Below are 14,879 nucleotides of genomic sequence, written 5' to 3'. Positions count from 1 at the left end.
GTGGCGTGGCTGGCATGGTTGGCATGCCTTTGGCACGGAGGCGTGGCTGGCATGGCCGGTGCATACCTTTGGCACGGTGGTGTGGCTAGCATGATTGGCATGCCTTTTGCACGGTGGCGTGGCTGGCATGGCCGGCATGCCTTTGGCGCGGTGGCGTGGCTGGCATGGTTGGCATGGTTTGCATGCCTTTGGCACGGTGGCGTGGCTGCCATGGTTGGCATGCCTTTGGCACGGTGGTGTGGCTTGCATGTCCAATGCATACCTTTGGCTCGGTGGCGTGGATGGCATGGCCGGTGCATGCCTTTGGCATGGGCGGTTGGCATGAGCGAAGATGATGCCAGCCAATACTAAGGGTTCTGCCGCGGAACATAGTATGTATAAAAAAAAAAGGTACCCAGTGAGTCTTGTACCAGCAAGGTGCCAAAATTTATAGTGTATTTGGGACGGTTGTCGCATCCGTGAGTCTGGGTAAATTTCACGTAGACATGCTGAATAGTTCAATAAATGTGCTAGTGGAGATATTGGTGTTTACAGATCTGTTTCCTTACAGAGTGACGTCACGTTAGACTAAGGTTTTAGAATTTTAACCCTAAGCTAAAAACCACCATCAAAAGCTTCCTGATGTCGAATTCCAAAAACTAGCGAGAGGTTCCCCATCCTTATTTGATCCGTCTTAGGGCCGAGTGGCAGCCTCGACCCGAGCGGAAGTGCGATGTATCTGGAAACTCGGAATCGTAAATGGATTCGGGTACCATTATGATCGCCTCTTTCATGATCTTTTCTATAGGTAAAACTACTGTGAGTGGTCTAAACTTCGACCCTGATTTCTTTCTTCATATTGTAAAAGGGTTACTGCTACCTCTATTGATAGAGATCAGCTCCTGCCGTCGTTTTAGTGACTCATATAGCTCAGACAGGGGTCGCCACCACTTCAAGGACCGGATTGATTATCCCTGTCCGATGGGTCTACATCCTTCCATGAATATCGTCGGGTACTCTTCACTTCCCCGCAATTCTTTTAACCGTCACCTATCATCCGCGCAGGTGTGTCTACACCCCCTTGAGTAGACTAGAAAGAAAGGTCGGATTTCCCGTATGAGCATTCGGTACTTGTATCAGTGAGGTTTCGTGGAAGAGTGATAGGGTCACCAACTACTGAGGATCTCCCCTTAATCTTAGATAGGTCGTCTGGGGGTTCTCCGCAGTTTATTGCTGTGCTTACACACTGGACTCCCCTTCTCCGAAAGCTCCGCGTGAGCCACCTACCACTAGTGTTATCCGGTCGGAGAGATTTATTGCAGGCTCCCGGCCCTATGAATGTCAGATGCAAATCCTCGCATCTCATTAAAATCATATTGGCATACTCTCCCAATAAAGAAAGAGCAGAACCCATTGAAGACGGGAGTGAGGTGCAACAAGGCCATTTCTGTCCACCGCCCTTCTCTCAGAGCCATACTTGGACGTTACCGCTCATACAGCTCCCAGCCGGCAAGCTAAAGCGACCTCTATAAAGAATGAAAGTCTGGGTGAATCTACATTAAATACAGTAAATTTGAAGTAATGGAAGTCTGGATGAATCGACATAAAATAGAGGTAATTTATCTTGCTTGTGCTGTTGAGTCAAGGTTCTTTAGGAACTCGACTGCGAAAGATAGTAAGTGAAGAATGAACTTGATACATGAATGAATCATTCAAGATGCCATTCTACTATTAGTAGAACCTGGTGAACCGGGCGTATAAAAGAAAACTTCTTCTTTATACGATGAAAGAGAGACAAGGATAGCTGAGAGGGTATAGTACATGTGATAGTCCACCCTTTTGAGCGATCAATCTGAAGTGAAGTGAGGGATAAAATCTCTTTGGGGTTCTTTCTTCTGCACATTTATGGCTAGGAATTGGAGAAAGGTAGTGGGCACTCAAAGTGACATAGATTCTAACGAAGGGTAACATTACAACTGGTAGTATGGAAGCCCCTTATAGAGACCCAGTTTATGAAACATTTGAGATTGGTGTACTTAGTGGTTCATTTGCTACAAGAAGTGTTGTTACTTGGATTCTTGGAACAAATAATGGGTCAGCTGATTCCTCAACAGTAGTAAGTGATCTTGAAATAGTAGGTTATACTGGAGATACTAAAGAAGATAGGTCAAATGGTCTTGATTAAAAGAGAAGTGCTAGGCTAAGTGGACCGGGATTAGCTAGTGGAGTAGGCAGAGCTACTTACTGAATATGGTTGATCTGGTGGAAAAAACGAAGATCTCACAGATGATTGATTTGCTAGTTCCTCGATATAATAAGAAGTTGGGGATACTAGGTCAAAACGAGATTCTATTGGATGAGAATATGTTGTATAAGTAAGAACTTAGTCAAATAGGTCAGTAGTTGGTGAAATTGGAGAAGAGAATACAACGTCAGCTCGGTTAGCAGGTGCAAGTGGAAAAGTGGGATCCGGAGCAGAGCTCACCTATCACCGAAAAAGTTCTAATTAAGACTTCCATAACGTGCTTGCCCGGGTGATTAGGTTTCCGCATAGGCCAATGCTTTATGATTCTTATTTTTACTAATTTAAAAATGAGAACATATAGCTTACTAGAAAATTTATACCCTACTCTCTTTCTCGGATTTAGAAGCCTCAACTAACATACAAATATGGAGAGTCTAGTATCCCGGGTCATGGCTAAGTTTAATTGAAAAAAAAAGGCGCTTTACTTGTGTCAGTTTGATAGGGATTTGCCCCATCAGGTAAGAGGCACCTCTCCAGCTTATGTCCAGACTAGGACTCCAGATCCAGCTATCCAACATCAAATGTGCTAAACCCCCTAAAGAATCCAATCTCTAGGACTCTCACCGATCTGTCATCAGAACTACTAAGAATTCTTTAGAGAATGGTTGCATTGCTATGCAGATAGCATTAGTTCGAGGAGTAAGGAGCCTCTTTCTAGCCTGTGATGAGCTACTTATTTTATTTAGGAAAAGTCCTCTACTCTATTTGTACCAAGAAATGAACTAATTGGGTAATAAGTGTGGAACTTTCCGTTTCCTTAAGAAACTAAAAGGGTTTTTCTAGCTTTAAGATGAATATAAAGAAGATTATTCCAGACGCGGGGACATTAAGTAAAATGATAAAGGAAGTGTCTCATCAAGTTATGTTCCTTCCTAATCTGGATGACTCTAAGAGGAGGTTTCCCGCTGAAGGTCGCAAAGGAATAAGTCCCGGATATATAATTAAAGGCCTTGTTCTATAAGAAAAAACTCCGCCTCTGGATAGGTGGTCACAAGTTTTGAGGGATCAGTATAGGCGTCCGCTAATGAGAGAAATCACGCAAAAGGAGCGAAGAGGAGTTCTTGAACCGAATGAACAAAGCCAGTAAGCTCACAAGAGAGTCTACTATAACTATCTGAAAAAAATAGTCTGGTCCAAGTATTCGATCTCATAAGTAAGGTTCACAAGAACAAGTCATTAAAGGTCGATATGTGTCAGCGTTTTTTTGAGTCTAAGAAGTCCCGACAACTCTTTTTCTTATATTTCAACCAACACTCAGTATCGGAATTTCCGCCAGCTGGTTAGACTCTTACATTAGCTGCTCTGAACATTGTTTGCCGAGTCAGCTTCAATGTCTAATGGAATGGAAGCAGATATGCTCTCTTTGCCGTCAGCGGAAAGCAAGTCCATTTCACTTCAGTCTACTTCCAATCAAGACTATGGTATCCTTTCTCAGGCCGGTAAGCTAGTGAGTCAGATGAACCAGTAACAACTGGGACAAATCCTTCTTTTTCTCTTCCTATCGATGAACACTATGATGTAGTACTACCACCAAACCACCACCCTCTTATGTGGGGCAACACACCCATCTTATCTGGGACATGCGGAGCAAAGGCAACGAAATAGCAATCTGAATCTGGTATGCTAGTACAACACAGTACAGGGTTGCCATTAGAGATTTCGTCGGTAGGGAAGCCTCCTACGGGTCCCTCATATAGACATATGAGTTCTTTCATACCTTTTCTTTTCTTTGCTGATAACGGTCAATGAAATTTCCCAAGTTGCACTAAGTTACTGACGGATGTATGCATGCGGTCCGAGAAGACTTTGGGGTGAACACCCATCCGAACAACTCCAACAATAAAGGTATAAAGATTGAAACTTCTCTCCCATTTGGATTGGAGAATTTATGGAGGAAATCGGGTTTTAAATTTCCAGAAACCGCATGATTATATAGCCAAAGGGAATAGGCCGCGCCTAAAATCATTCCAAGCGCTGCTAATGTGGCTACTAAGCTATTTATTTGGAAATCTCCTAGTAAGATGGGAAATTCCCCGATAAAGCTGTTAGTACTTGGTGAACTCATATTGGACAAAGTGGAAGAGAAGAAAATGGTAGAGAGATTCGGCATGGTGCTCACTGAACCTCCGTAATATCTAACAAGTCGAGCCTTATGTCGGTCATATAGAACACCAACACATAGAAAAAGGGCTGGAGGAACCGGTCCATGACTTGACACCGGTGGGATGCTACCTTCAATTCCTTGTATGTTCGGACTAAACATACCAATAGTCACCATATTCATATGAGCTACAGGGGAGTATACAATAATTTTATTAAGATCGATCTGTCTTGAAGTGGTCGAGGAAGTATATATTATAGCAATCGCACTTTGAGTATAAATGAAAGGAGTGGAACGAAGTGTCGCTTCGGGAAATATGGGTATTGAGAATCTTAAAAATCCGTAGGTTCCCAATTTTATAAGAATTCCTTCCAAGATATTGGATCCTGCCGTAGGTGCCTCTACATGAGCTTCGGGTGACCAAATATGAACTGGTACCATATGCACTTTGACAGCGAAAGAGTCGAAAGAAGAAATCCATAGAAAGATTTGGCGCCGCTCACAAAATTCTGTGGTTAATTGATATTTGTAAATCGGTGGTTCCTGTTTGGATAAGAATCAACGGGATAACTAATAGCATAAAAACAGATCCCAGTGAAGTATATAGGAAAAATGATATGCTTCCTTGATATTTCTTTGTCTCGAACCCAGACCATTATAATAATGGTAGAGTAAGGGCTGGCCCCAGGAATAGACTAGTGGTGTGGTTGGCCGAAGCTCCAGTAGGTAGCCACTCCCTTCTCAGGGAACCGTACGTGAGACTTTAGCATCATACGGCTCCGTCCCTGGCTTCTATCGTCTTCCCTTGTCATGAGACCACTATCCATTCATATCTTTTCCGCCTGGACTCTAAATATTTTGCTTCTCGGGAATGATGATTTCGAGAGATGCCCGCCCGAAATATCATGGACGATCACCTAAATACTGTGAATAATGCCCGGAAAGAACCATGAACTATACTATAGAGGAACCCACTTTCATTAGTAAGGCGAGCTCCACCTACTGCGTCTTTCTTCGGAATTCTACTGAAACGGGTCAATTCTACCGGCAACTTATCCTAAGGTCTCCTCGCCAAGACCGGCGATGACAAAGGAATCAACCCGTCTGCTGTGGCGGGGAAGATTTTTTATTTCTCAATAAGACCTGGAAGATTATCCCTACCCTAGGTAGTTTACGAGTTTACATCCATCCCTGGTCGCAGTTTCCTTTTGATTCCTCATCCCTTATAGCCGTTACCCAAATTCGTGCAAGTGTGTCCACACCCCCCAAACTGAATAACTACAGAATCCTTTATCACGAACAAACACATCCCCTACACACACCTAGGAGCACCCCATTCATGCATATCCATACAAGAACCGAGTAGGTGGGTCGAGGTCCTACGAGGTACCCACTATTCGGAGTACCCTCCCAAAAAAGATGTGTCTGTCAGGCTTGGTTCTTCTTAGTTGGGTTAGTCGGGTTCAACCAGAAATTATATGCTTCCGCACAAGACTACCCCTCTTCCCGAAAGCTTCACGGGGATTACTTTACGACGACGGACAACTGCCTGGAAGGGGTTTACTGCACAAGGCCCCTGCAGAGGAAATTCTCCCTGCGAATATAAGATACTTAGCTCCGCACAACATAGGGATTGACAAGATTTCGGAAAGAACATAGAATAGTAGAGGATCCAGCATGCAGAAGACAGCGATCATTAGAAATTCTATAATGAGGGATGATGTAATATACTCTTTCCCATAACTTCTCATACTAGACCAACCCACTAAAATGCAAATAGGGATCAGAATTATGGTCAATATCACGAAGAATAAAGAGAGACCATCTATACCCATATACAAATTGATGTTTTCATTAGGTAGCCATCGAAGGCTTTCTACAAATTAAGATTTGGCCGTGGAAGGATCGAATTGTATCCGAGGAACAGGGGATACAAAAAAGTAATAAGAGAAGCGCACAGTCCAATCAATCGTATTCTTGAATTAGGAATGAAAAGAGGAGTAATGCTTCCTAGCACGGGACACGGAATAGGATCACTTAGATCGGGATAGAATTCACATAAATGTTCTAACATAGAATCGAAGATTAGAGAGATTAGTTGACATCAGTCAAAAGATGGGCGCCTATTTCCAATACAATAGGGGTCTCTACTACTGAATACCGTGATTGATGAGTGGGTGGGTGTGACATTCTTCTACTTTAGTTGAAATGTGACAGAATTTTGCGATTCTTATATGTGCGAAAGAAAAGTACATTACCTAAGTAAATTCTCACTGCTCTTTCTCATATTTTCCTGAGTGTAGAAGCCTGCTCTTTCAACTGAGACGTTTTTCCGTCTCTCAAGCTTTCTTTTACCCTACCATAATTTCCCTAGAGTCTATACGGTACCACTACTTTTGCGCGCAGCCAGCTTTGAATTCGGTATAAATGTGTCCTCCCCAACTTGATGGTATAATATGGTTCACCCGATCCACCTTCTTCTGTGAACTCTTCTGCTCCTGAAACCCTACGATCATTGTGAAATTTCAGAAACTGAGCTGGTCCCTTTCGACTCATAAGGATTCCCGGGTCTGTCCTTGTCCCAGATTATTCAGACTTTTAAAGCGAAAAGATATGCTTGGATGGTCCCACAAGAGAGGGGTCTTTTCGTTAAGAGACGGGCCTCATATTTCGGTGAATCTTCTAGCCGATGGGTTGGAACTTTGTATTTTCTCTGGCCCTTTGCTCACTAGTTATCGTCCTAGATGCATATTTAATAAAGATGAACTCTTTCGGTGCCTTACGTTCCCCTAGGAAAAAGTAAGTTTTATCTTTTCAGACGATAGAGCCCGACTGCCTAGACGACACCTACTTACTTCTATCTGAACCATGATTGTGTCCTGCGATAAGCGTCTTTTTAGAAATGCCTTTCAAAGAGGTGGGTCCAGATTCAAACCCAAAACCTCCAGTGGTGCAATGCAGGCCGCTACTTTCTTGATGTATAAGAAGGAAAAGGCTCATATGAGTTATCAACATATGCATGTAATCCACTTCAAATTAACCTAAGGGACGTTTATTCAATAATCAATGAAACACCAGGGGATAAAGACTTATCCGGAGCCCAAAACTGGCCTTCCCGAGAAAGATCTCTGATCGGTATCAGTCCTTCTAAACTATAGTGTGGGGTAATAGGGAAGTGCACTCTAGTGAATCATTCGCCAACCAAGTTCAAGCTCTTTGCCCACTATTAAAGAGTTAGGTAATAAGCAATAATTCTAAATCTCATTTTCCTCGGAGTCGTCGATATACGTAACGAAAGGCGCTGGATTTAATGGCTAATGGACTTATGAAAAGTAAATGGGGCTAACCAGTGAAGTTATGCTGGATTTCACAGTAAGGAGAGATGATCAATCCTCGGGTCGGAGCGTTTACTTGCTTTGAAAGAGAAAGAAAAGAAATAATCTTTCCCATGTCTTTCTTGGTTGGACAAATCCAACTAGTCATTTATTATAAGTCTTTCTTAAAAGATCAAGAAGAGGAAGAGAAAATGCAAAGTCTGAATGGTACACAGCCCACTTGAGCAATTTGTCATTATTCCGCTCATTCTTATGAAGATAGGGAACTTGTACTCTCATTCACAAATACATCTTTTTCTATGTTGCTCACTCTCAGTTTGGTCCTACTTCTAGTTCATTTTGTAACCAAAAATGGAGGAGGAAACTTAGTACCAAATGCCTGGCAATCCTTGGTCGAGAAAATCTATGACTTCGTATTGAACCTGGTAAAAGAGAAGATTGGAGGTCTGCCCAGCAATGTGAAACAAAAAATTTCCATCGCATCTTGGTCACTTTTACTTTTTCGTTATTTCGTAATCTACAGGGTATGATACCTTATAGCTTCACAGCGACAAGTCATTTCCTCGTCACTTTGAGTCTCTCGTTTTCGATCTTCATCGGGATCACAATTGTGGGATTCAGAGGAACGGGCTTCATTTCTTAAGTTTCTTGCTACCTGCAGGAGTCCATCTCGCATTAGACCCCTTATTAGTGCTCCTTGATCTAATCTCTTATTGTTTTCGAACATTAAGCTTGGGAATCCGATTATTTTCTAATACGATGGTCGGTCATAGCCTTGTTAATATCTTAAGTAGCTTTGCTTGGAAAATGCTATGTATGAACAATCTCTTGTTCTTCATAGGTAATCTAGGCACGTTATTCATAGTTCTCGCATTGACAGATCTGGAATTAGGAGTAGCTATTTCACAAGCTTATGTTACTACGATCTTGATATGTATCTACTTGAATGATGCTATATATCTACATCACGTATCTAATTTCATATATCGGCCAAGCACATTGATCTGTCTCTTTCCAAGTTAGTAAACTCCTAACCTTTCGTTGGTCAACAAAAAACAGAAAAACAATGCGCAGTCAGTTGCAGGCATGTGAGAAAAAGAGAGTTTTCTTCTTCGAAACACCTACAGATGTAGGGGGAATCATTCAATCTCTATTTTATGACAAATCTGAATCGATGGATCTTCTCCACTAACCATAAACATATAGGTACTCTCTATTTCATCTTCGGCGCCATTCCTGGAGTGATGGGTACATGCTTCTCAGTACTGATTCGTATGGAATTAGCACGACCCGGTGATCATATTCTGGGTAAAAATAATCAACTCTATAATGTTTTAATTACTGCTCACATTTTTTTAATGATCTTTTTTATGGTTATGCCAGCGATGATAGGTGGATTTGGGAATTGGTTTGTTCCCATTCTGATAGGTGCACCTGACATGACATTTCCACGACTAAACAATATCTCTTTCTAGTTTTTGCCACCAAGCTCATCCTTAGTCGAAGTAGGTAGTGGTACTGGGTGGACGGTCTATCCTCCCTTAAGTGGTATTATCGTTCATTCTGGAGGAGCAGTTGATTCAGCAATTTCTAGTCTTCATCTATCTGGTATTTCATCGATTTTATGTTCTATCAATTTTATAACCACTATCTTCAACATGTGTAGATCTAGAATGAATATGCATAGATTACCCCTATTTGTGTGGTCCGTTCTAGTGACAGCCTTCCTCCTTTTATTATCTCTCTCGGTACTGGCAGGTGCAATTACGATGTTATTAACCGGTAGAAACTTTAATATAACCTTTTCTGATCTTGCTGGAGGCAGCTGCCAAAGCGATCTGGTGCGAAAACTGTAATAGATTGTCTGTCCCGGGAAGACAATAATAAATGGATTTGTGGATTACTAGATCAAGCTTTTATCATCTCCTCACATATGAAAAAAGGCCAATCTAGTTCGGTCAATCCGGTACCCGTACCGGCAGCTGGAGAAGGTTACGTTCCACGCATGCCGGATGTGGTCATGCGTCAGGAATTGGGAGAGAATCTAGCTTTTCACCTTTTGATAGAGAAAAATAGGTTAACTTCGTCTATGTTTCAGTCAGTAGTGGATATGCAGCTGGAGATAGACAAGAAGATAAAGGAGGCGCTTTTATTTGAAAGGTATTCCCGCGAATCTCTATTTGAGAAAAGGCACAAAATCCGAGGGTTTGTGTTCTATCCACAAGGTAGAGCGCTTTCTACAAATAATTATTCGGAAGCCTTCGAACAAATGAAGGGAGGAAACCATCGGGGCGACGCATACAAAAGGGTTTTAGAGGCTATGAGAAAGATGAACCTCTTCTTGGAGGGAGGACAAATAAAGAAAGGTTTTTCTAAATGAAGTAGAAAGGAGACTAAAAACTAAATGAAGTAAAGAAGAAGGTAGCGCTACTAAGAACCTAGCAGAACTTTTGATTAATCGGTGTAATGTAATAGAAAATGAGACCAAATTTCTTTTTAAAAAGGTTTGGGCACTTGCGTATGAGGATCAAAACATCGTGTATATGATTATAAATTTTAGATAAAGAGTTTATCCGTAAGAGTAGCGGGCTAGGCCTGCCTGGAGAGAACAATTCGGGAGCATAACATTTATCTGGGCTACTGGAACCAAAGTTTTTAGTTCCTTAGTTGTTGCAAGCGTACAACCCGAAAGTTGATCTTATGTTAGTCCCTTTTGAGAATTGACCTACTTCTTTTTTGACTATGAGGTCTCGAATATACTACCAAAGGCCCTAGCTTTTTTTTCGATACTCTTCCTTTTATTGAAAGTTTTGACTATTCGCATTTATAGAAAGAACCTAAAAGACCGGAATACTACCAGGGTCCCATTTTTCCATCTTTGTTGTCCATTTCGTTAAGGTAGAAAGAAGAAAAGACTATGAAATCAAAGTCAGATTAGCCGCAAGAGAGTTTGATCGCTATGGGTATAACCACTGCCCTTACATTAAAGTGAGCATGGTTTGAAGGGCAATAGCATAAAAAAATATAATACTTAAATCTAAGGTCTGGTCAAATATAGTTGGAAATAACCAAGGTGGGATATTCGCCTCGATTCATAGTTAGTAGTGATTTCACCTAAGCGTTATTCGAAGTGTGACACGCGGATATGAGCTGCTGACGTTTGAAAGTTCAGGTAAGAATCGGTCAAGGCGGAACCTTAAGTGGGGGAAAAGTCCCAGTCAGAATCGTGTAATAAGAGACCTGGGCTTTCTCCACATCCATGTACTCACCTTGGTACGGTTCTTCGCTCGCCTGCTTTGATGGGAACCTCAATCAGCCTCCCTCTTTGATTCCCATTTTTTTCGTCGCTGGAACCTATGGTTGTTGCTGTCCATAAAAGCATGTATTCTATCTTAATAAAAGAGGGGGAAGCGTTAGCCCAAAGGCTGGTGGAAACTGCCTTCCTAGTTGCTTAGTTCGGTACGAGCAAGTGAACGACTCGGGCAAGGCAGAGCTTTCGATCTATAAGCACTTGTTGATGATGATGCGGAATGATGCATTAGACAAAGGGCAGGGGGAGGGGAGTACAGGTTGTCACATGTTCTTCAGCCAATACCTTTGAGAGTAAGGCTGGCCGGACTAAGTATAAGTTCCTAAACTAAACTTCGCTAGAAATCAAAAAAAGAGGGTCCAATGAAGTCGGATACACTACATAGTGCTTTCGTTCCTTTTGTCTAAAAAAAGATCCTTTGTTACCGTTTTCGAATCTTTAAATCGTTCGATGCCTATCTAGGGAACTAGTGTGATCTTTTTTTCCTAGGTCTTGATCCGATAAGTCGCATATTATTATACTAAGGGACGCCACTAAGATCAAAGCTTTAACTAAATTCCCATCTCTTTCCACAACTTGCATTTTCAATTTGTATTTACATAAATGCCTCCTCAAATGATCCAAGGTGAAGGAAGACATGAAAACCAATTCCTACACACTAAAGAATGGTACCTTGTAAGATATTCATAGCTGTCAGCGGACTAGACCGAACCTCAAGTGAGGTGACTCCTTCCCCGAGTGAAAATCCATACTCAAAGATGAGGGGCGTGAATAGGACTTGCTTTATTCAATAGGGCAGAGCTTACAAGCTAGGGGGGCATTCCAGAGTGATATTATCACATCACGTCCTCGTCCGTACTAGAATGAATCAATTGGTCAATGCATTCAGCAAGAAGTAGAGTGAGTTCGTGAAGTAATGTACATTAGAGTGACTCAAGCCAACACTCTTTCCTACCAAGGGGTGCTCTTCCATACGTTCCCATATGATGAATCAGTCATTGAGTCGAGGGAGAGAATAGCTCCGTATACTGTCAGTTGTTTACAGCTATCGTTCCACTCCAACAATCTCAGCGTCTTCACGGGCCCCCACCTCACCCTCGCACATCTGCTTTCAAGACCCATCTTGTTTTCCGGATGAGGGGAAGCGCGTTCACTTGGGAGTATGAAATTTCTTCTCCGTTAACAGCAACAAGAGTCATTTAAGGAACTGTTAACAAAAGGTTTTGACTCTTGAAGATATTCGCCTGGGATAAACCTTTCAATGACTTAATCAGAGCAGAGTGAACCGCTGTAATTGGAGAGGCTAGCGAGATCGAGTCCTCGTCAATTGGATGGCGGAACAGCAGCCCAGAATGAGATCACCTCTTCCTGAAGTCTTCATTTTTCATTCTTGACTATCAGATTCTGCCTACTTGAGTAATCCAAGCTTCGTTATCCCATTCCATAGGCAGCGCGAGATCGAAGAAACTCTTTTTATTCCTGGTTTTCCATTTGTGAATCCAAGATATGCTTATTATTATTATTAAGGACAGCTTCCAGAAAATGGTATACCTTCAAAGTTTTCCTTCAGTAATAGTATATCCTTGCCATACATCTATCAGCACCAGTAAGTACATACCATGATCAATTAAGAATGACTACCAATTTAAGTTTAGAGATTCTTATGCTTAGAGACGGGTAATATTGTGCATCTTACGAGGAGTACCACCCAAACCATATGAATAAGATCCTAAAACTAAATCAAGGCCTTAGATTACAAGAAGTATTTCGTTAAGAATGACTGGCATGCGTTTTTTTCTCGGTTTTTTGGTCTTTAACTATTGGATCTCTTTGTTGTTGAATCTCTTTCTAGCGATGTTGGTGAAGACATTTGATATATTACTTGCTAGAGTAAGGCCCCTTCGGGATTCGATTAATAATAATCAGAGTTGCCCCTTTCACCAGCCTGCTACCTTCTTACAAGTGCATATATACTCTATCAGAGGCTTGTTCAGCACTCCTACTGAAAAGATTGACAAGCTATGATTGATTGAAGGAGTAGCCCTATGACCTTTGCTTACGAGAACTTAGATTGATTACTAGATATTCCTACGAACTACTTTATTGGATCATTGATCCTATACGTGGCTTCGCTTCCTTAAGATAACCGCTATCCTACCATAGATAAAAACCCCTGTAGTCAAGTCCCGATTGAGGCAATGGCCTGCAGACTCTTTGTTAATTCCCTATTAGTGAGTTTCCTACCATCGGCTGAAGTTCGAGACCACTACTACATTGGATAGTGGACGATATCCTATTTCCGTAAAGTATCCAATCTATCACTGCACCTGCTTGCCAATTCTTTTTTAAAGCGTGGGTTTAGAGAGAATTTACAAGGGGTTGCAAGAGCCTGGCAATATCCATTTATCCATTTCCAATTTAAGAATGGGGATAACGTGCTTTGATTAAGGAAGCCTTTTAAATTTTTAATATGAGTCCTAAGATGAGGTTCAAGACATTGCACTAGTCCAATAAAGATAAATGCGGTCAAGACCCCCGAAAAGAATTTCAATAAGATATAGCATGCGGAAGATAGCGATTATTTTATGACTTAACCGCTCGAGTTTTGCTCCCTCGGCAACAGATGCATGAATTTGATTAACGATGAAAGATGTGAACTTCGGAGATGGGGTCATTCAGGAATGCAGGAGCTTTAACACACTTCCGCCTCTATCTTCTTTTCTAGTGTATGGTTTCGGGAGAGATTGATAGGGATTAAGTAAAAAACTTCTTTCCAGGAATGGGCCAGGTCGGGTCATCCAATTAGTTACCTTAGCACGCAACACTCTGATAGATTTATTAATCCGTTCGGCCGGTAACCCTAATATCCAGGTGGTGAAGTTGCATCTCTACTCTTCTTCCTGTGGATCTCTCGCTTTATAGTAGTGGGCATAGGGGTCGGGTTAGTGCGTGAATTACTATGGTGTATACCCGGGTGAGCTACATGGTCACAGAAGGCGTGAACGCCATGGATAGACTCCCATTTGTTTACTGGAACCTTGGCCTAGAGTCTCTCCAAAACCTAAACCAGATGAATAAGAGTAGTGTAATAGTTAATTTCACAGTTAGGAAATGAGATTGTAAAAAAGATATATCTGCCGGTCTTCTTGGTCATCTTGATTGAGTAGGTGATTAGGAGAAGTGAACAGAATCTGGTTCATCAGGTCTATTTGGTCAGTCAGTAGATAAATGATTACCAGGTAGTCTAGGTCCAAAGAGAAGATGTGATAGGTTAGGATCCATAGGTGACCTTTTGTCTGAGCGCTTAGCAGGTTCCTCAATATCAGTTATCTTGAAAGGGAAGATTCTACTAGGACAAAAAGGGGTCCTCTTGGAAGAGAACTTGGTTGATTATCCTCAATTCCGCAAGATTCTAGAACTTATTTGAAAGTGAAAACGCCAGTTTATATAAGTAAACTTCTTTATGAAAACTCTATTTATGAAGCATTTTGTGGTGCATTTGATGGAATTACTCTGCTAGGCTTGGCTAACTTAGTTGGTGCTCTTGGTTCTGCTGGTAACATGTTTGGATCAGCGCTTGGTAAATTAGTTGAATCCTTTGGCAGATTGCTTAGCTGGTTCCTTTACATTTGTTGGAGATCTTGAAAGAGGGAGTGTTACTAGGTCAAAGTTAGATCCAAGAAGTTGTAGGTCTGGATCAGCTGATGGGGAAGATCCCGGAGTCAAAAATATAGAAAGTGAAAGTCTTCTTGGTCCTGTTGGTTAGGCAGAAGTCGGTAATCCTGAAATAACTGGATCTGCTGGTGAAGAAAGTGGCTTCATTAACCGCGTATGAGAGACCAAAGTCCA

General features: G+C 41.8%; 1 pseudogene; it reads left to right on the top strand.

Moving 5' to 3' along the window:
* Positions 1 to 1,963: 1,963 nt before the first annotated feature.
* LOC113305612 lies at positions 1,964 to 14,796 on the top strand (annotated as a pseudogene).
* Positions 14,797 to 14,879: the final 83 nt, after the last annotated feature.

Source organism: Papaver somniferum, chromosome 8, assembly GCF_003573695.1.
Source record: "Papaver somniferum cultivar HN1 chromosome 8, ASM357369v1, whole genome shotgun sequence".
NCBI classification, from domain to species: domain Eukaryota; kingdom Viridiplantae; phylum Streptophyta; class Magnoliopsida; order Ranunculales; family Papaveraceae; genus Papaver; species Papaver somniferum.
Note: the sequence above shows the minus strand (reverse complement) of the source record. Positions and strands in the feature narration are given on the sequence as shown.